General features: G+C 36.5%; 1 long non-coding RNA gene across 1 annotated transcript; it reads left to right on the forward strand.

Moving 5' to 3' along the window:
- The first annotated feature begins 13,803 nt into the window (after nucleotides 1–13,803).
- LOC140161220 (uncharacterized) lies at nucleotides 13,804–20,364 on the forward strand. Its single transcript, XR_011860077.1, has 3 exons — nucleotides 13,804–14,009; nucleotides 18,018–18,196; nucleotides 20,229–20,364. It is a non-coding gene; the product is annotated as an uncharacterized lncRNA (long non-coding RNA).
- Nucleotides 20,365–23,976: the final 3,612 nt, after the last annotated feature.

A 23,976-nucleotide genomic window follows, 5' to 3' on the forward strand; every position in this document is an offset into this window, starting at 1 on the left:
AATGACTGCATTTTCCTTGTTTTTTATAACAAGGAAAAGCTTTACTTACCTCAAACTTTGCACGTAGTGTTGTCTCAGTGTCCGTTACTGGTTGGTATTATTCTGATTAAGCGATTTTCATGATTTAGGCCTACTTAGCCTACATTTGACCAACTTTTGTCCACACCGTGTACGAATATATTCCAAACATGGCGCTGCATTCAGTATCACACTAACGACAAGGTTATACTAAGATGTGTAAGACTTTCTGACACTATATTCACGGTTTTCTAATGGCTATTTAAACTTATGACAAATTTGGCTGGTTTGCGTTGTTCAATACCATTTCACCCTGATGTGACAGTGACGTCAGTATAAAGCTGGTTTCATACTACCCTGCCGCTTGCAATGAGCGGCGTGGCGCACGCGCATTGCAGACAATCGGACAAAATCAAGGCTTGTCATTGGTTGAAACGCTCTGCCGCTTGCCGCAGCGGCAAGCTGCAGGAAAGTATGCTGGGGGCATTATACGAATTTTATTAGGCGCAGCATCACTCGCTGGAGTTCGATGGCGCTGGTGTACATACGCACGCGCTTAAAGACACCGCATAGATGCGCGAGCGAAACAGCTGTTCACAACGCGTTGACATCACTGCCACATCGGGGTGAAAAATGGTATAGGTAATAGATGACTATGAAACCTCAAACTCGCCCCTCGATAAAGGTTGGCAATTGAAGCAGGCCTCAGTTTAGCGAACTTTGTCTCGTGTAATGCGATGCGAGTGCAAGCGCCGCTCGGACTGTGAAGGTTTCTGGATACCGAATATGGGTTTATAGATTAGGCCTATATCATGTCCTCTAGGCCATATAATTTATTTTTGGAAAAGAAAGTCTAATCTTGGAGCCTATTCAATTGAGAAGGGACTGAATTTTGTCATAATAATATAAAACTTAATACTTGTCGTCCATAACAAGAAAGAATGCCTCGCGATTTTTTTTGATATCCAGCCATAGTATTTTAATTGATTAAACTGAACATGGTGCTATATCTTTACTAGGTTCATGCACTAATTTGCAGACCCGCCCGGCCTTCTACCTGTAGTGAGTACCACATTAGATTGTGATTACAAGAAATGATAAGCGCTGCCTCCTCGAAATTTCTTATGCCAGCAGCTTTGATGATTAAATATTATCTACAAGGCCGCACCTGTGTTCAAGGCCTTTCTTTTATCTATTGACCTCAAAAGAAAGGATTAGAATGATCAGAATACCGTCCCTGACACATTAATAATGAGTCGGTAAGGGAACGTGCTACCGTTAAAATTCATCGAGTACGTATGGCCACTACACAGTTCAATGGTCTTATTGTGATCTGGCGGGCGTTTTAAAAGCACGGTCCCTGACTGCGAGGGCATATTTCCGGGCAAGGAACAATAGAGACCAATTGCCTGGCAATGACGTCACATGTAATCCCAGTCTATAGTGTGATTAGAACATTATAGGATGGTGGTCACTTATAGTACGATCAGTACGAAAAGTCCAATGCGATTATTAATGTATTTTCTAAAATTAAAAGAACCACTTTTCAGCGGGAATTTTTGTAAGTTACACAGCTGAAGTTGTGAAAGGGTTGAAAGACTACAATATTAAGGCATAAACAAGAATTTCTTTGTTTGGTCATTATTCCTATAGGCTCATCCCTTAAAATGGGAACTGGTATTTATAGGAGACCGTCTACTGTGCGTATTTGAGGAAATAAATAGTATTTATGAGTGTATGAAGAGATGCGAGTCTGGTTGCCTAGTATATAACAAAATAAAATCGATGTTTCCTACTAATGTCATATTCGACATTTAGGAGAGAATTGATGTTTGAAGGTTGATTCTGGGGCTGAAGAGTATTTAGAATAAAATGAGCTCCTATGTGTGGGATTACACCAGGAAGTGGACAAAAATGGCTAGAGTGGGCCACTTTGGTATTCAGAAGATAACAAATTATTATTATTATTATTATTATTATTATTATTATTATTATTAGTAGTAGTAGTAGTAGTAGTAGTAGTAGTAGTAGTAGTAGTAGTAGTAGTAGTAGTAGTAGTAGTAGTAGTAGTAGTAGTAGTAGTAGTAGTAGTAGTAGTAGTAGTAGTAGTAGTAGTAGTAGTAGTAGTAGTAGTAGTAGTAGTAGTAGTAGTAGTAGTAGTAGTAGTAGTAGTAGTAGTAGTAGTAGTAGTAGTAGTAGTAGTAGTAGTAGTATAGTAGTAGTAGTAGTAGTAGTAGTAGTAGTAGTAGTAGTAGTAGTAGTAGTAGTAGTAGTAGTAGTAGTAGTAGTAGTAGTAGTAGTAGTAGTAGTAGTAGTAGTAGTAGTAGTAGTAGTAGTAGTAGTAGTAGTAGTAGTAGTAGTAGTAGTAATAATGGTCCTTAATGTGAATTGTCCGCTAATGCTCAATAGATGTCCTTATACGTCAACATATGTCCTCTGATAGGCAATGTATTGACGTAAGTGGACCTTTTTGCATTGCCTATTAGCGGACATATGTTGACGTAAAGGGACATATATTGGCTATAAGCGGACATTTTCATAGAAACGTCAGTGATCAGAGGACATCTATTGCGCATAAGGGGCCAAAAGTTATGCGTCCTAAAACACCATGCATTTCAATCACAGCGCCCTCTGTTGTCACAACGTGACAAATTGCAAAAACACGGGTTATATTGAGGGGGTGTAGTGTGTGGTTACAGGGGTGTGCGTACGTGTGTATTCGTTGCTTTGGTTGATAGGCGTAGGCTTATTCGTGTGTCGGGGTGTGGGTGAAGTAATACGGTGGGGATAGGTATGAGGTGGGTGTGGATGAGTGTAAATAATGTGATGTGTTGGTGAGGTCAGTGGTAGAGTGTGCTCTTTTGTAAAATTGTTTAATTTTTACGTTTCATAAATAAAAATAAGAGTATTTTGCCCCAATTGGTATGATTTTTTTAATGTGTATTGCACAATTCCAATAATACACGTTTAAAAGCAGGCTGGTGAAGAATTGGGGCATTGTTATTTTATTCTTTCCTTTATTTATTTATATATCTATTTATATATTTATATATTTATATATTTATATATTTATATATGTATTTATTTACATATTTATTTACATATTTATTTATTTATTTATTTATTTATTTATTTATTTATTTATTTATTTATTAAAAGAATGATACATCCTATAAAGATGACACATATATTTATTTACTTAATTATTTGTTTATTAATATTAAAAGAACGATAAGATATCTAAATGTAAAATAACAAAGCCATGATTGTTTAGTGCTCATCACGGGCAATGATAAAAATGCAATTATAACAAAAGCACATTACACAGGTATTTATTTATTTATTTATTTATTTATTTATTTATTTATTTATTTATTTATTTATTTATTTATTTATTTATTTATCTATTTTTACTAAAAGAACGATACATTCTATAAAGATGAGAAATTTATCTATTTACTTATTTATTCATTAATATTAAAAGAACCATACATCCTATAAAGATGAGACAACTATATGTAAAATAACAACGCCATGATCCTTGCTGGTATATTTAATGCTCATCACATACAATGATAAAAATGCAAGATGTAACATAAAATTATAAAATTTAAAAAACCACATTACACGGCTATTTATTTATTTATTTATTTATTTATTTATTTATTTATTTTTTATTTATATTTCATAGTTTATATAATGATATATTTAACAAGGGTTTTAAACGGTAACTTTGTCTGTATAAAGAAAAATGCACATGTATCAGAAGTAAAATACAAACACACACTTTAAACTTTATGAACTTGGCTACTTAGAAATTAATGTTCTTGAAGAGATTTTAGAACCAAAAAGAGGGAGGAGTTAAACATCAATTACATTTGTAAATAAAACAGGTCTGTAAATATGGTAAAAGGTAATTTTCATAGGACTTCATAATCACTTATGGGTGCTTCCCTTAAAATAATTACAGTAAAAGTAAATAACTTCAGCTCATAGGAGTAACTTTGGTAGCGCTTTGTATGTTCAGGTCTTATAAATTCGACTCTAAATCTATTTAATTATTTTTAAAGAAAGAATTATGCTTCTTTAATTCTTAATTTCAGGGCTAAAAGTGACCTGCAAAAAAGTGCCAAAGGGACCATATTAAAACACTTCGCATGATTCAACCTTTCTCACGAACAGGCTCGATTCTACAGTTTCACTAATCACTATTGTGAAATAAAACAAATGGAATCTTCCCCACCCTATAATTACACCTTTGGTTAGGATATTATACCTAACCATGACCTATAGCTGTTTTTGCTAATCAACTCATTTTACAAAATCAAGAATTTGTAAGTTTGCAATTAAAACAACTATTAAATAAGACTAGGTTAGGCCGAAGTTATGGATTCCTAATCTGAACATACGCCCTTCATTGTAATGATATAAGTTCCCGCGAATCCCCCTCCAACAGTAGGCTGCCTTTACATGATAATGAAAATCATATTTTATTCTAACTTTAATTCTTAATTATGTGTATTTGTATTCATGTTTTCATAAGCACGATTTTTCTTTTCCAAAAATTTGCTCCCAACTATAAAAGTGTGCGAAAAATTCACGCGGATACGAAGTAAAAAAAACATAGACCTACAAACACAGACCTTCAATTTTGATCATGTCATCGCCCCGGGGTCATCGCATCATCTTTTGCACAGTCCTCACTGCTATTGTGATGTACAGTATCATACTGTACTGTATTATACCCTTTATAATAGACGACAGTCTCATTAGGCATAATACGTAACACTTTTAAATTTAGGCATATTTCAAGAAGAAAAAAACAAAAAAACAGACTTTGTTTTTACTACATTCACGAACCGTTTCTACACATATTGCTATTTTATCCGCCCCCCCCCTTTAAAAAAAAAAAATTAAACATAAACTCTTTGTGCGCGTACATTTACAGTCATCATCAAAAGTCCTGGCCAAATGAAAGTTACAAGCTATTTCATAACCGATTGGGCCTATAGAATTTAGCCTTTAAAAAGAAATCTCTGCACGCACTTGTTTGCCATTTTTGTTACCAACAACTTGCTTGACGTATCTTACCATTTTTTTTTATGTCTACACAGCTTCAGTATGATAAAACAGGAATTATTATTGCTTTGTCTCTAAATGTTCACTATGAAATAATCATAATTAGGCCTATTATGTACCAGTAGGCTACAGTATATAGTAACTGAACATTCTGTTCTTCAAAATATGTGTAAGGCACTTTAACATGTTTAATATGGGGAACATATACCCCGGCTGGAGTGGATGAGTGGAGCGCCATCATGTGATGATCCCAAAATGTAAATGCATTTAGGAAAAATGTCTAGGATACTACAGTGTAGCTAGCGTAGGCCTTAGATTTCGGTCATGCGGATTCTACAAACGCGTTTCTAAAAATACTAATGCGATTTAGGCCTATATCACAAACCTAATATAAAAGCAGGCCTACAGTGGCGTTAACAATTACAAAATCAAAATGCAAACTAATCAGAAACAATTTAAAACCTCCATCATTTGAAATATCACATCTGCATGGATGATATTCAAAGAGAAATTAAAGCCGTAATATCTTATAATGGAATTTACGAAATAAATAAATAAATAAATAAATAAATAAATAAATAAATAAATAAATAAATAAATAAATAGATAAATAAATAAATAAATAAATAAATAAATAAATAAATAAATAAATAAATAAATATAAAATAAAATAAATAAAATGAATAATAATAATAATAATAATAATAATAATAATAATAATAATAATAATAATAATAATAAAAACAGGCCTGTATAAAAAGTAGTCCAAATGAAAAAGAAATGACTACTTAAACCTTTGGAAAAGGAGAAGTTTTAAAATGATTTAAAAACATTGCACATTCCATTGCAAAACACCAATAGACCATAGTTTCTTTATTTTAATGTTAATGTGCCACACTACACAGTCTTCACCCTAAAACAGAAAATGACTTGTCCCCAAAGGATCGTTTAGTTAATATGGCAATTGTAATGACCTGAATTGTATTTCGATATCTTGTAAATAAGTAGGTGCAGAGCCATTAATACATTTCATGAAATAGATGCCTTTGTATTGGAGTGTCCTGCATATTTTGATACATTTACCAACTAACATCACGTGCGCATCATCTTCTACATGATAATAATTATCATCATGATTATTCGGAATAAAAAAAAACTTTTAAAAAAAGTTATCTTTTTCTATGTACAGTGTAGGCCTTAAAGAAACCCACTAGTGACAGTAATGTATATTCATCCCAAAATAATTTCAAGGTTTTATGTTTTTAAAGTATAGGCGTTTTTATAGTCATACCTTATGCACGTGGGTGGTGAAAAATCTTAAGCATATACAATTTACAAAAATCCATTTCTGACCAGTAAATAATTCATTTAGTTATCTTAAAGGGGATTTATGTTAGTTAAATAGATTATGGATTTTACTCGAGCTTATGTGAAATATCGCCCCTTTATGCATACAGGTAAAAAACAATAACATTTTTAGCGTACATGGGATTAATTATCATAGGCCTAATTACAGCAAGGTTTACATACTCCGCCGATCCACTTGGCACCAATAGCGTACAGTAATGATTAATTACATATTACTGGTTTCTATAGATAGTAATAATGAATTGAATGATTACTGTCAGTATAATAACAATAATAACATACATACTTCTTCTTCAGTAGATTCAGTATATTCTACAATGACTGTCTTCAATAGATAACGATATCAATAATAATAATTGTCTTCATAGATAGTGACTCCAAATGACGCTGCTCCAAAATAGGACCTCAATTAGTCTGTCTTCAAATTGACCACAAATGACTCCTAACGCCACAGTTACCCTAAAAAATTGTCTTTAACCCCAAATGACCCTTACCCCAGACCCCAAATCCAAAAATGAATACTTACTCCATTCTTGCCCAGAATTAATTAAATAGGGCCTAATTGCCGTCTTCAGTAGATTGCCATATAAATTACTTAATTACTGTCTTCAGTAGATAGCAATAATAAATTGCATAATTTCCGTGACACCAACTGATCCTGCTCCACTAAGTGATCATACTCCGATACAAGTGTGCATAATTACTGTTTTAAACAGTAATGAATAATTTCATAATTGCTGTCAGCAGTAATAACATTAACAAATTTGCATAATTTGCAAGCTAATACGTACTAAAATTCACTCATGGTTTACATGCTCAGCCTGTCCTCTCACTTTACTTGGCACAAATGGCGTAGTGGGGGAAGGTGTGGGGGAAGCTGCCCCTGTGGGATATATTGCCCTTCCCCCACGTGCTTGACCCACCGGGGTCCGCCGTGATATTTTAGACGTTTAGAACTTGTACTTTTAGCCTATATATAGGTATATTTTAGTCACATTTTCCCTTAACCCAACCCCCATGCCCCTCTCCCTCCCAACAATCCCGGTATCGATATCGCTACTGATCGTAGCTCAGTACTTCCAAAAGCTAATATTTAATTAAGCATGCAATGATGAAAGAGGGTGATACCCCGGGGGGGGGGGCACTTCCATGACAGATATGCATCATGTGCCTCGAGATAGACCCCCTTTTTCAAACCGGCTTGTACCCAATGACCCCCTTTTTGTGTAATGGTCCTACCTATTACCCAATGACCCCCTTTAAAAAGATTCATGTACTCAATGACCCCCTTTTTCTATTTTTTGCTATACCCAATGAACCCCTTTTAATTCCCAAATTTATGTGGTATTTGTGTTATCCTCCTGAAATAATGAGCTTTTTCACATTTCCAAGGTGGCCAAGCTGTTTTTACGCAGTTTGGCACTTATTTATGTGTACTTAATGATACTCTTTTGGCAATCCTGTACTCAATGACTTCCATTACTTTTTGTTACCCCAATGACCATCCTTTTTTCAATGTTTCATACCGAATGGCCCCATTTTTATTCAGGTTGTGGACTGAATGACCCCATATTTTTGTAATTGTACATTTTCCCTGATGGCCCCCTCCTTTTAACATGGCCGAGGCACATCCCTGCCATTCCAGATAGGGAGTGCCTCCCCGGGGTGATACATAATAGGGATTCATTTTAGTGCACAAAATCGCAGTATGGTGGTACAAGATGCATATTTTGCATACATTGACTTATCTTTATTGACCCTATACAAATGGTCATATTTAATGAAAAAAATAAGCATTTTACTTAATGAAGTGTTTTAGCGCCCTCAACGGTGTTTTTTTTTTTCATTCACTGACGCTTTAGTTCTTTATATTTAATTTTTAAATTACGTGCAATTTGCTTTCATAATGATTTACTAATAAATCATTAGAGTGTTGATCAATTGTATAATTTATTTAAAATAATATTCGACTTTCCCAAAATGGTCTATGTGCATTGACGTAAGCGGGCGTGAACATTGCCCATCAGAGGACACGAGACTCGAAAAACGCAAAATCGATTAAAAGCTCTTTATTCGAATAGTATTTAACCAATCATCTGATATGTGTATTAGGGCGTGTCTGACCTCCTTCCCTGAAAATTTGAGCTTAATTGTGATGGAAATAAAGAAACTATGGTCTATTGGTGTTTTGCAAAATTTCATCAAAATAAACATTTCATGCATGTTGGGCCTTAATATAAGACAACTTCATTTTTTCGTTAGGTGATTGCATCGGGTCATTTTATAATTAGTAGTAGAGTTATGGTGCTAAAATATCAAAATAACAATTATATTATGTATTTCTGTCTAATTTGTACCTGAATATCATCTATACAGATCAATTAACAGGCCATCACTTTTGGTCCCTAACAGTGTCCACTAATGGCCAATACTTAATAAAAAATAACAAAATTTGCTTATACGATTATCGAAGATCAAATTTAATGTGTTTATAAGAATGACAATTGTTTATTGTGTGTAATTACCTTTTATTTGATTAAAATCGGTTAATAAATAAAGAAAATAGAACAAATTTAAATTTAAGGACCATTGTAGTAGTAGTAGTAGTAGTAGTAGTAGTAGTAGTAGTAGTAGTAGTAGTAGTAGTAGTAGTAGTAGTAGTAGTAGTAGTAGTAGTAGTAGTAGTAGTAGTAGTAGTAGTAGTAGTAGTAGTAGTAGTAGTAGTAGTAGTAGTAGTAGTAGTAGTAGTAGTAGTAGTAGTAGTAGTAGTAGTAGTAGTAGTAGTAGTAGTAGTAGTAGTAGTAGTAGTAGTAGTAGTAGTAGTAGTGGTAGTAGTAGTAGTAGTAGTAGTAGTAGTAGTAGTAGTAGTGGTGGTAGTGTAGTAGTGGTAGTAGTAGTAGTGGTGGTGGTAGTAGTAGTGGTGGTGGTAGTAGTAGTAGTAGTAGTAGTAGTAGTAGTAGTAGTGGTGGTAGTAGTAGTAGTGGTGGTAGTAGTAGTAGTGGTAGTGTAGTGGTAGTGGTGTAGTAGTAGTGTAGTGGTGGTGGTATTAGTAGTGTAGTAGTGTGGTGGTGTAGTGTAGTGGTAGGTGGTGTGGTGTAGTAGTAGTATAGTAGTAGTAGTAGTAGTAGTAGTAGTAGTAGTAGTAGTAGTAATAGTAGTAGTAGTAGTACGTTCCATCCAACGTGTCCCGAGGTTGCATCGTTGAGCAGCGTTGCGGAATATTTCTTCAATGTCCCTAAATAATGTCGTTTCTAAATTAACACCCTAAATAATAACGTCCCTAAATATTAACGTCGGTAAAGACTCGACTTGGCGGTATTTTCAGGTTGAATTTCTCGTTAATAGTTATTACCTCGTGACCTTTGACTTCATTAGATAGTATCACCAAAAGTCAGTATGTTTTTCATATCCCCCATGCCCTACATTTTTGTTTTAAAGTTACAATAAGTTGTTGTTGATAATGATACCTATATGGCGGAACAATTCACGATGTTTATACTACCTGAAAACAAACAAACAAACAAAAGAAACAAACATAACAGGTTTCATATGATCTACAATCATAGGAGAAATGTTGGCATACTGTTGCTGTCTTTTGATGAATCACAGCACCCGTTTCAATAATGCAATGGTGGACAAAGACATGTTTTTGAGACCATCCAACGTTGACATATCGGCGGAGCTAGGAATGGTGGGACACAAGGGAAAGTCTATATTTGGAATGACACACTTATTCAATTCGCCTTCTTACTGTTGGTATGGCACGAACTATTCCAAATTCAACATAATAGACCATCAAAAGGCAGCTAGACTTGCAGAATGTCCTCGTACATTTTTGTAGTATAACCAAATAATGTAAAAAAATGTAATTTAGCAAAATCGACAACCTACCCGACCTTTTGATGGAATTGATAGTTTTCTTGAAGTAGATACAAATGTGAACAAAAAGTTGATACTCCTCATATCCACCCATATTCTTCTAAAATAGATGTATATTTTGTTAAGCACACCTAGGTATCACCCTGCCTAGGTATCTTAACTTGTTTAAAGTATGAACCCGAAAACTGTTCAAAAGAATTGTTGTATACTTGTGCGGCAGTGGCGAAATACATCTTTGCTCAGTCATCAGTGGACTTCGGGTATATATATAAATGCGCATATATAAATGCGCACGTGACATCTACAAGTCGCCATCCCGTGTTCAACGATGTAAGGTACCCGGATGTGCACAAATTCCACACGCAAAAGTATAGGCGAAAATGATAGGTTACAAGGAAAATTGTTTTTGCAAAATAGTGGCATTGATTGCAAAGGGCAAAATAATTTGACCCGAAACATAAACTCTTTATTTGGATTTTCCATCACGGAAAAAAAAAAAAATGACGGAAAAGCTAGATATAGCTGATTTAAAAACTTATATTTCATTATTTCCGTGCTAAATGGGCGTGGCAATTGGCCATATTGATGACGAAATGTGATGTGAAACTATAACTTTAGCCCTTTTCGGCATAATGACCCTCTCAAACTAATAGGCTAGATGTCCCCGCCCGACCTCCTCAACTCTAACTTACTCATTCGCTCGCAAATGGACAAAAACACAAATTCAAAATGTGTTTTAAGCACCTTTTGTGTCCCCATGGTAAATCGGTAATCTGTACACCCTTTGTCACCCTTTGACGTGCAATTTAGAGTATAAACACGTAGATGACTGTACATGATCTAATCATCCCGGCTGGAAGATGTTGAGGAAGACTCGTATACTATACATCACGCTCATACGTTATATGACAATTTGACGTACAATCACGAATGTAATGCATGGTTTGAGGTTTATTCAGCTAGTAAGTTAGATCCGTCATACACATTATTGTCATGGTATTATATTGTAATTGTATACGTCAATTTTGTTCAGTTTGATTCAACCGGCTTATAAAGTTTTACTTTACACGGAAGGGGAAAGTTAACAAAAAACAATTAATTTATGAGTGTAAAAGGGGAGGGGTGGTTTTGGGGGAAGGGGGGGGGGGGGGGCAAATAATATTTATAAAACTAAAGTAAGGCGAGAAAGAGAGAAACCCTGTTCTACGGGCGAACGGACCTTTCAAGTACGGTCGGTCGGTCGGTCGGTTGGTATTTCTTTAAAAAAAATGTAAATAACCCAAAAAATCACAAAAATCTGTAACTAAATTTCAATTTGAGAAAATACAAAACAAAAATTGTCCTGAAATTTCCGAAATTTGGGGTCGGCATTCATTTGTACAGGAAATTTTTTTTTCCCAATTTGTTCAAAATAGAACAGGGTTTTCGTTTTTCGTCGCATAAATAAATAAATAAATAAATAAATAAATAAATAAATAAATAAATAAATAAATAAATAAATAAATAAATAAATAAATAAATAAATAAATAAATAAATAAATAAAATAAATAAATAAATAAACATTAGTTATGTTTGTACACGGGGTGCTGTGCAATAATCATGATCCTTTGATATCCATGATTTATCCTTGCAAATTTATAGCATCGAACCTCCAGCCAATGTTCCTTGCCAGTGCTAGCCACGAAACAAGGTCACAACTGTAGCCACTCCTTCAATGATCGCCATTTCAGTGATTGACAGTGATGTAATGCAAATATGGCGCTGGCCATCTGGTCACGTGCGCATTTATAAAAGCGCATTTATATATGCAACCGAAGTCTACTGCTAAAGAAGAAACTGTCGGTACTAAACGCGGATCCGTAATTTTCATATAAATTGCAATAATGCACTAGCCTGAGCATGCCGATAGACCCCTGCGTAATAATAATTATCGCCTTTGGCAGAAACAGGGTTTACACGTGTAGCTGTACAGATGGTTTCTGGTTTTTAAGCCGTTATTTGAACAGAAATTTATACAATATCGCTAAAAGTGATACGTAATGTCATTACGAAACACATTTCATTGCCGGATTATATACACGTAAACTGCATACAATCTATAATACTGATCATCAACTGGCGAAAATTAACCAATTCAGAACAATAAGAATCCACAAAATGTAATGGCCTTGGGTTATTTTTTGTTGCAGTAGCGTCGCGTCATATAACGACATGGCGATAGCTAGAGTTTCCCCCCCGGGGGGGGGGGGGCACGCCCTATCTGAAATGGCAGGGATGTGCCTCGGCCATGTTAAAAGTAGGGGGCATTCAGGTCAAATGTACAATTACAAAAATTTGGGGTCATTCAGTACACAACCTGAAAAAAATGGGGTCATTCGGTATGAAACTTTGAAAAAAGGATGGTCATTGGGGTAACAAAAAGTAAAATGGGAGTCATTGAGTACAGGATTGCCAAAAGAGTATCATTAAGTACACATAAATAAGTGCCAAACTGCGTAAAAACAACTTGGCCACCTTGGAAATGTGAAAAATCTCATTATTTCTGGAGGAGAACACAAATACCACCTAAATTTGGGAATTAAAAGGGGGGTCATTGGGTATAGCAGGAAATAGAAAAAGGGGGTCATTGAGTACATGTATTTTTTTAAAGGGGGTCATTGGGTAATAGGTAGGACCATAACACAAAAAAGGGGGTCATTGCGTACAAGCCGGTTTAAAAAAGGGGGTCATTCCCGAGGCACATGATGCATATCCACTATGGAAGTGCCCCCCCCCCCGGGGAGTTTCCATCATTTCAAAAGCGATCCCTCGTCACCGGCCCTTCGAGAGGAATTTTAATGGCTAAACTTGGACAATAGAGGGCTCCCTTCATGACCCTGGCGCCAACAGCACATGGTGTAAACACCAAGATCACTGTCTCAATGGGTGTGTGGTTTCTTTTGATTCCTTTATAAAAGCAGCAATCTTTTTAATAAATGGAATATTATTTTATCATTCGAAATTGTGTGTAGCTCTCTTTAGAACCATTCAAACATATTAAAAAAATATTATTGACATTGTTAATCAACATTTCACGAGTCTGTCGACATTGCATATCAATGTCAAATTACACAGCATCCCAACAGAATTGCATCTCCCGATACTGAAGAAATATAAAAATTGTGATAAGAAGTCCCATCAGTTGCCGATTTAACTATACATATTTCTTCTTAAAAATCAGTTTACTTCTGGATTTTACCATAATTTGGTTTGAGCATTTCTTGAAAATTCCTGAATTTTAAAGAAATTTCGAAACGTGTCGTGCACGCAAATACACCAAAAACTCATTGTTTTATCAATAAAACTGATGATGCGGCGACCAAACTTCGGCCGACCGGTACCCCATGCCTGGACCGAACAGCTGACGCTCAAAACAATAACATTGAACAGCTGATCATATTCAAGACGTAAACAAACTCAAGTCAATACGAATGTAACATACCAAATATGGGCTTTGAAAGACTTTTGAGCGAGAAAATGTTTACTAATTAATGATGACCTGTGACCTCAAGCGACATGAAACGTGCAGTCAGTCAGTCTGATTTCCCACGATAGAGGCAGTACAAAATCATGTTCGAGAACGCTTTGCTAGTGACGAAAAAGGTTATGAAACCTCACTGATATGGTAAGATACTTGTATATTTGTTTTCCTATAAATATGATACTTTGATCGATAGAATAGGGTCCCGAATGTAGATGACTGTAAGCTTACCTACTGCTCACTTGCACAGTAGCCATGGCCCATGCTACATGTACAGACGAGACGATGGCTTGCTACTTCATACGAAGTCCGGCGCGGCGTGTATAAACAGGTCAATCCATTGTACATGTATGACTATGATGAGACCGCGAGGCTAACAACTCAACACCTGAGTGAAATAGTCAAACTTGTTTTGCTTCTTAATTATTTTTCAAATTTCATTTTTTGATGTTGCTCATGTGCTAAAACAGGATATATAATATATTCATACCAAGCAATCTTGAAAAAGAATCTCAAATCAAACAACAGAGGCTAGACGTGAGTCCTGAATCAGTTTATACTATAGTATAACCTCTAGCTTGTGTAATTTTTTCTTATTAAATAAAAGTGTTGTAAAATAGGCCTGTAACTCTTTTTCGTAGACAATCGACTATCATGTTTTCCTGAAAACCAAGAATGACCATTCCTGAATCCTGATCCCGTCTTGAACCGAAAGAAAGAACCCAGGTCTGTTTTAACTCGCCCAAATCTGGCCTAACCCGATGATAATTATAATGCCTGATCCGTATTTCAGATCGGTCCGGGGTATTTCGGATTTTCGGGTTGCCCTGCAGGGCATTATTTAACACCACTGAAGTCAACCAAAGTGGCTCAGGGGTGGTGCAATAAATATGTGTACCCCCTGGGACGGTCATGGGTGGTGAATTAAAGGGGGGGTGGCAAAGATTTTTTAGCAGGCCAAAGGTGGGGGGGGCAAGCATTTTTTGGCAGGGCGATATATTGATTCTCAAAATGTAGCAGTGGAAATATGATAAATGAGTTTATTTAAGGGCAGTGCTTCACATCTAGGTATACGTACAGGATGTTAGTCAGACATGCCGCTAGTCCGACGCCGGCGCCACTTGACTTTAGAAGTGATAGGGATGTGCAGACACCAGTTCGAAATTAGGGGTCTTTGGGTGCGAGCCTAGACACCAAAAAAAGATGTCTTTCAGAGATTACAGATTCAGACATGGCCAATTCCACTGTTGTGTTAAGTTACGGACGTTTCAGATACTTGCAACTTTTAAGTGAATAGCATACCGGTACCTTATTACCTGGTTGCTGTTAGGATCATGACACTTTATTTCTTAGAATGATACTTGTAATGTTCAATATAATGAGCAATTTTGTTTTGGCTTCCTTATAAGGTACAGAAATTAGAAATGAGCGTTACGGACGTTAAGCAAAAGTGCCTGCATTTTTGACAAATGGCCAATTCCATGCCAAAAGTGCCTTTTGTAACGTCCGTAACAAAATGTTGGAACATTATTGCTCAAAACAGGAGCATTTATTTCAAACTTGCTAATCATGCCTCCATAGATTGATATCAGAAACATGTGTGCTATTCACTTAAAAGTTGCAAGTTGCATGTCATCTGTAACGTCCGTAACGGTGGAATTGGCCAAACGGTGAATCCTTATTTAAAATCTATGTTCAGTTCTGTACGGGGGTGTTTGTCTTTTTTTTGTTAACTTAACTATTGAGCAAGCTCTGACTCCATTCTATGTAAACATGAAAATCGGTTTGGATTTGTTAAAGCTAGAACGGATCGGGATGAAGTTAGCAGTTGGGATCGAGCGGGCATGATGGGTTGGGTCGGGTTGGTATTATTTGGGGAATATGCCAGGATTGGATTTAAAAAATCTTGCCCTGACAGGTATTTAATGTTAATGTGGAAGAGATGAAAAACAAAAATGATATGTTTTTCAAAAGTAAGGCCTAAAAAATTGTTTGATTAGGCCCAAAAAAAGTTAAGGTTTGTCTGAAAGCTCACAAGTGGTTATTTTATACCCGGCTTTTTTTTATGGTATTTTGAGAAAAAAATATGATTTTCGCCGAAATTTTCCGGAAACTTAAAAAAAAAAAAATTGAAATTAAAAAAATAATTGCATTTCTTTTTATTTTCAAATCTTACAATTTTGAGATAAACTTTTTTTTTTTGGCCTTAGCGTAACATAATTTTGAAACAAATTGGGGTAGGTAGGTAGGTAGGTGTTTTTTTTTGGTATATTCAAGGACATTCTCTGTGATAAAAAGTTACCAATGCAACTTTTAAAGCTGTAAAATGTGTTTGATAATTATAATTTAGGCCTTGGATATTAAATTCTTCTTTTTTAAAATTAGAAGTTTTATATCCATTTAAAAAAAATTATTTATTAATGTTTTTGAAAAAAAAAAAGAAAAAAAAAGTCTAGGGTCTGGCCTAATTTTAGGGTAGGTCAGGTTACGCCAATCAAACAATTTTTTTAGGCCTAAAAGAATCACCCGCCATGGCACCTTTATATTGACATGTACATTGATCATTATGTGTAGGCCTACATGTACAATAGTTTATAATTCATAATTATGTCAGGCGGATTTATCCGCCTGATATACTGTGAAGCTCTCAAATCTTCTTCTTTCTTTCTTTCTTTCTTTCTTCTTTAGTAGAACCAAAAATTGCTACTAGTGCCAGACGCTTGCACCAATTTTGACCAAACTTGGCCACAAGAAGCACTGACCCAAGCTTAATATAACTTCTAAACGGATAGGGGTCAAAGGTCACATAAGGGTTATTAGGGGTCATTTTGTGAAAATCTTAAAAATGCTACTGCTCCTTTAAATGACATGCTATGACCACCAAACATGGTCAGCAAGAACCGCTGGCCCAAGCTTCAAATAAGTTGTACCACAGATTGGGGTCGAAGTTCATGTAAGGCTTGATAGGGGTCATTTTGTGAAAATGTTTGTGTGAAATGTAATGAAGCAGCTATCATTAGAGGCAGCAATTTGGCAGATAACAGGCAGGGAGACAGCTTGTCTGTTGTTTTGATATTGAGAGATAAGCATAGTAAATATTTTGAAAGTCTCAACATTTTAAATCTTAACCACAGTCTAGACCAAACTGAACATGTCAGAGATTGTCTAGTGTAGGGGCAGTGGTGTGGTTTTGGGAAGATAGCTGACAGTGGATCTCACATAGGATTTTTTTGGGGGGGCTATTTGCTATATGGACCAAGTAATAGGCACAGGGAACTGTGTTAGGAATGCACTTTTGCTTGGATATATGGGAAAGTGCGGGAGGGCAGCGTAGGTAGGGGAGGAGGGGGAGTCAGGTCAATATCAAAGTTAATCCGATGGGGCTGTAACAGTAAATTATCACTGACAATTGAGGAATATGAAATTGCAAAGGTCATCCGAGGTCAAAGGTCAGGTCAAATTTAAAGTTGCTCCAATTGGCCTGTAACTCAGGGAAAACAATCCCTGACACTTAAGGAGTATAAATCCATAAAGGTCATCTGAGGTCAAAGGTCAGGTCAAATTTTAAGTTGCTCCGATTGAGCTGCAACTCAGGAAAAATGATGCTCGACACTTCAGGAGTGTAAAACCGCAAAGGTCATCCGAGGTCAAAGGTCAAGTCAAATATTAAGTTGCTCCAAACAGCCTGTGACTCATGGAAAACAATCCCTGACATTGGAGGAGTATAAACCCGTAAAAGTCATCAGAGGTCAAAGGTCATGTCAAATTTAAAGTTGCACCGATTGAGCTGCAACTCAGGACAAATGATCCCCGACATTTCAGGAGTATAAAACCGCAAAGGTCATCCAAGGTCAGGTCAAATTTAAAGTTACTCCGATCAGCCTGTAACTCCGGGAACACGATCCCTAATACCTCAGGAGTATAAAAACGCAAAGGTCATCCGAGGTCAAAGGTCAGGTCAAATTTAAAGTTGCTCCAATCGAGCTGTAACTTGCAGAAAATGATCCTTGACACTTGGGGAGTATAGCATGAGTTTACCCGAGGTCTAAGGTCAAACGATGCTAATCAGAATCAATCACCGCCTGACATTCGTGGCTCGTGAGCCACAGTAGCTCTAGTTCCTCTTCTAACCCTCTTCTCTATTTCGTCTAGGGTGAGGCACACAGCAAACAACTTCTGGTACAACCCTGGTCAGATATTTCTTCACTATGTGGACCACAGATGCAGATGAGAGTTGGGGTTTTGATGGACTCGAGGACATGGTGACCTTTAATATCATATTTCACTTTCTGAAGCTCACCAACTTGTTCACCGAGTCCTTGTACAAAAATGTAAGCAAATATCTGTGGTGTTTTATCCGGGGGTGGGGGGTGGTACTCAGTACAAATGACCATACGGGGACGTGCCTCAAATATGGGTAGCATTTTCAGCCTCTTGGTATCTCAATGATCCCTTTTTCAAAGCCTATTTTGGTATATGAATGGGTCCTTTTTTCAAAATTTTTCCATAATCTAGCTAAAATTTTCCCAACATTTTGGGAAAATTTTTAAAAACTAAGACAATTTGGGTTAACTTCGGCCGAAAATTTTGACTTTTGGTATATCAATGGGTCTAAATTTCTTGAAAAATTGGTATATTTATGGGTCCACTTTCAAATTCTCAGCGGCATGTCCCTACCAAAACCAAACTTGAGCAGTGGCGTGCATCAGTGGCCGCCCCAACCCGGGGCTGAAGAAGAAACAATTTTGCCGCCTTCCTTAACAGCCCGAAAAGGTTGACCCAATTATTTTCACGGTCGTTTGAAAAAGTGAAGAGAAAAAAAAAAAAAAAAAGAAGGATTTTAGGCGCTAGCGTCCCTAAAGCAACCTTTTTTCCAAATTTTAAAGCTTTTTCAATTTTTAGCGCCTTTTTTTCTTTGCTAATTCGCTTTGTCGCCCCTGTTTTTGCCGCCTCTTCTTCATCCGCCGCCCTTCGCTTTTGCCGCCTCTACTTTGACCCGGGGCTGGCGCCCAAAGCCCCCCCAAAATACGCCAAGCATGTTGAGTACCCCGGTGTTTTATACAGGGATGTAAGTTGTCTGTATTTTTACAGAATTCAGGTTTTTTTGTAGTCCAGATTTACGCAATTTCTTTTATTTTTAGCCCATTTTTGGACTTTTTAGCCTGAATTTATGTGTCCCCCCCACCCATTTTCCGTATTTTTTCTTCAGGGTTACTTACATCCCAGTTTATATGCAATAAGCAGGCTGCAAAATAAGGATTGTGACGGACACCCATTGCAAGGCAATTTTGAAAGGGCACATCTATTTTACAAGGCAATTACATGTTAAAGAATAGCAGCAATTAATACTAGGCATCAAGGCAACTGGTAGGGCACCGAATGCAATTGCGGTTATTTTGCAGCCCGGCAATAAGGCCAAAGCAAAAAAGGAGCAAATAAAAAAAGTGTTTTTAATATGCAAAGTGATAATTTTTGATAATGATTTCAAAATGCATTGAATTTGAATCCATTTTGAAATCATAGAGTATAACATGAATTAGGGGTTCATTCATAGGATTGAGGGCATGATCGCTGTTTATGCGCGAGGCGTGAAACAGCGATCATGCCCGAAATCTTATTAATGAACCCCGTTCATACATACCCAACATTCTTAGCAATTCAATACAGATGAAAATAACAAGGGTTTACAAGTTTAAATAACATTTCCATACCGTTTTCCTTCATAAATTGGAAGAAAATGAGTAGGCCTACTTGCAGAAAGCAGCTCGGCTCATGAGGTCAACGGCCGGGAGTCAACGCGTGATATGCGTCATCTTTTGCGCTCCACGATGGTGTACGCAACACTAGCAAATCGTGGATCGTGTTAATTGAGTTCCAACGCTCCGTGACGCAGCTTGTTTTTGCCCTGCGTACTGGTCATAAACGGAATTTACGACTAGCAAAAAAGGGCCCAAATCCAATCAGAAACGTCGTTATATCGTGAGTATGTATGAACACAAATTATCACTCTGCAGATTAAAAACAAACATTTTTATATTTTTTTCAAGTCAATCATGAATTATCCTACAATTTAGAGCTACAATGTATTAGCTCTTGGTCCAGGGACATTCCAAAACAAAACAAAAATTTTTTTTTACTTTTGAAATTTCTGGTTCCTGATTACCCTCCCAAAAATGTGTCGGGTAGTCGGATATAAAATTACCCAAAAATGCCTGCCTTACTCCTTGTGATCATCATGTCAGTACTCCCATTAGATGCCTTAAACCTCAACCTGGGGTCCCTTCCCAAGTGGGAGTTCTCATGAAAAGTTTCTGAAAAATATTATTAATTGTGCTTTCTTGGTATTTACTTTCTTTCTTTCAGCTTCATTTGATGAGGAGTCCAAGCAAACGATTTTCTGTAGGAGATCACTGTAAAGTCAACTACTCAGTGCCAGAAGTGGGTAAGTGCAATAGTTGCCCTGTGAACATTTGGCAATTTACAAACAGTATATTGTAATTTGTACTCATCTACACACGGCTGCTATTGCACTTACCCACTTATGGCACTGAAGTGTCAAGAACCGTGAAGTTCAGGAACATGGATACCCGGGATGGATATTCGCAGTGCAAATTATTTGTGGACTTTAATACCATATGCGGAAAATTGTATGTGTAATGGACCAGTCTAGTCCGAATTATCAGTCCCAGAACAAAATATTAATTTCTGACATGATCGTGTTCAGGGTCTGAACTGCTTTCATTCGAAATCTTGATGGCAAATTGGACAAAAGAAGCACATGGACCTACATTTTTTACTTCACAGTTTATTAATCCCCTATTCATACTGCGTGAATCACTCTATTGTGGACCATCCTTCTGATACTTGAGTGTTTGGACAAGCGGAACAGTTTTGACAGGCCTTTTGTCTACCTCTCTGTTTGTAAACAGGTGAGGAGGTCAAAATTGTCATCCTCGCCGAATAGGAAAGTGAGTGTAATAGTACGGCACTGATGTACATCAATACATGAAGAGCTTTGTTGCAAAACCCCTTACACCCACTTTTAACTTTTTGAGAAAACAGCTTTTTTTAATTGTGCAAGTATTACTGGTTCGATTTGATTCAATTTGGGTTTGGATAAAGTGTTGATGAATAGAAACTAAAAGAATAGGTTTGGTACAATTTTGAAGCCTTCCTATTTATTTTATTATATATTTTATATTGCGCTTTTGTGGATGTAAGGGCTTTTGCAACAAAACAAATTTACCCTTTTCTAGAAATCACCTTTGCAATCATATTTGAGCCCATTTGTTTGCACTACTTTATGTAACTTGACTAATGCTTTCAAAATCAAAAAGAAAAATTGAAATATCTCATTTACTTGTTTAATTATGAATTTTAATTAAATTCGGAAAATGGCATTTTTTAGTATTTCGAAGCTACACCTTTTGTTAATTAAAATGATTTTTTTCAAAAATAGTGACCCAAAAAACAGTTCCCTTTGGTTTTCATAGGTAAAGAACATTCCATGCTACTAGTATACATCAAAAATTAAAACAAAACAATTCTATATTCATTTTATGTTCAGATTTCGAAATTCCCTAAGATTTCCCAAACGGAAATATACCATATCTCCGAAGGGAAAGTGGTATAAAGGTCAAACAACCACCAAAATGTGTATTTTTACCCACACGATAATGTCATGTCAATAACTCAATTTCACCCAAAAGTGGATGTAAGGGGTTTTGAAACAAAGCTCTTCACATGTAGATGACATTACAAATAGTGAAGTCACTTTTAAGCCCGGGGGACCACTCACATAAATGGTCTGTATGAATGCGTGACCAAATAAAGGGAATAAGGGAAAAAACAAGGAAAAGGGGTTTTTTTAGGCAAGGCAAGTTACCCGAGTGACGTGTTTAGGGTCTAAAAAACACTGATTTTCAAGAATAAGGGTAGTTTCCTAAAACTGAACAACTTGTTTAGGGTACCTTTTCAAATTTTTGGTAAATTACGAGCCCAAAAAGGGTACATTTGTTCATTTTTACTGTGGTGGTAAATACCTTATTAAGGTTGGTCTGAACCCTGAAACTTTCGGGCCTCATAACTTCTAAAATGTTGGTCTACAGTTATAAAAGTATACATATTTAGAATGGCAAAGACTTGATAAGTTCATCTGTGAGGTCAAATTTGGGCCAAAATCCCAAAAATAACGGTTTTTGTCCCACTTCTTTTTTGTCCATCGTAACAAAAAAATTCTTGGGCCAAATTTTTTTTAAATTAATTTTTAAAAAGTAGATCAAAATATCTAGGACCCGTTTTTTCATTTTATTGAATTTTGACCAATTTCACCAAAAATATTTGAAATTTGGGCCAAAATCAGGCTTTCTTATGATTTTTTTGAAAACTCAGCATTTTTTTACCATTTTTGGTGCAAATTTCTCAAAGTTGGTCGCAATTCAAAAAAATAAAAAACGGGTCCTAAATATTTTTATCTAGTTTTCAAAAATGAAAAAAAAAAAAAAATTGGCCCAAAATTTTGTTTGTTACGATGCACGAAAAAGAAGTGGGCCAAAAACCGTTATTTTTGGGATTTTGGTCCAAAAATGCCATTTTGGCCCAAATTTGACCTCACAGATGAACTTATCAAGTCTTTGCCATTCTAAATATGTATACTTTTATATACTGTAGACCAACATGAAATGAGGCCCGAAAGTTTCCATAATTCCAGGGTTCAGATCAACCTTAAGGGCCTAATTTGCTGGTAGGGTGAAACTTGTTAAGGGGTGTTTAAAGAAAATTTGGTCACACATGTCGTACACTATCATACTTGAGCCCCCCTGAAAAGTATTCTCATGACATCAAGAATTAATCTATAAAGCCAAAGAATATGATATATTGGAATATGTATAGATCTGGTAATTTGCATTTCATACATGTAAGTTAAGGTGAACACCTCTTGATTTTGAGTTGGATTTATTCATTAATAAGCAAGTGTTTAGCAGGGACTGGTACAGGGCGATAGTCCGACACGCCGCTAGTCCGACACTCCGCTAGTCCAACACGCTGCTAGCCCGAATCTAAAATACACTCTGCCAGGCCGACATGTCGCTAGTCCGAATCTGGAAAACACTGCGCTAGTCCGAAACTGAAAACCATTGCGCTAGTACGATATTTGGACTAGCGCAGTGTTTTTCAGATTCGGACTATCGCCCCTTCAGTCGGACACTGTGCTAGTCTGAATCTAAAAAATACTGCGCTATGTCCGAAACTGAAAACCATTGCGCTAGTCCAAATTTGAAAAACACTGTGCTAGTCCAAATCTGAGTTTGGGAAACACTGCGCTAGTCCGATGCAGTGTTTTTCAGAATCGGACTAGTGCTGTGGTTTTCAGTTTCGGATCAGCGCTATGGTTTTCAGTTTCTATTTTTTTCAGATTCGGAATAGCGCAGTGAATTCTGATTCGGACTAGTGGCGTGTCGGACTGTTGCAGTGGTTTTCATTTTCAGACTGAGGAGGGCATGCTTTTTTTCGGACTAGCGCAGTGTTTTTCATTTTCGGACTGACACACCCCTATTTGTGTAGTCGGTCTAGCGGCGCGTCGGAGTGGAGGCGATTCGGACTGAGCGGTGCACTCCCAATGGTCTGGGTGATACTTTTTGTGTTATCGGTGCAATGAGATTTAGTCCAGTAACTCCACACAATCTGACTTTTTCCCGGGACTTTTTCCTGCATTCCACTAAGTTTCATGCAAAATTTCAGCCAAATATTAGGTTTTTTTAAATATTTTTCTATGTGCTTTCTGCCAAAAGGTGGTTCAAAACACATGGCCAGTAAATATTTAAACAGGTGTTTTGATGTTGTCAAGTAGCATTTTAAAAGACTTCAATAAAACTTTTTATCTACTTGCCGAGTGTGTATGATCGTGTCATTATTATGTGTCACAAGAAATACACTTCATCAAGTCAATCATTTCTGTACTGTATAGACCACTTGTAGTCGCCTGCTCCGCAGCCGACTGATGATGTAGTTGCCTGCTCCGCAGCCGACTGATGATTATAGACCACTTGACATCAATGTTTATCAACAAAGGCGAGGGATTGGTCTTTCGATTTGCTCGAAAGAACCGCTT

Source organism: Amphiura filiformis, chromosome 9 (assembly GCF_039555335.1).
Source record: "Amphiura filiformis chromosome 9, Afil_fr2py, whole genome shotgun sequence".
NCBI classification, from domain to species: Eukaryota; Metazoa; Echinodermata; class Ophiuroidea; order Amphilepidida; family Amphiuridae; genus Amphiura; species Amphiura filiformis.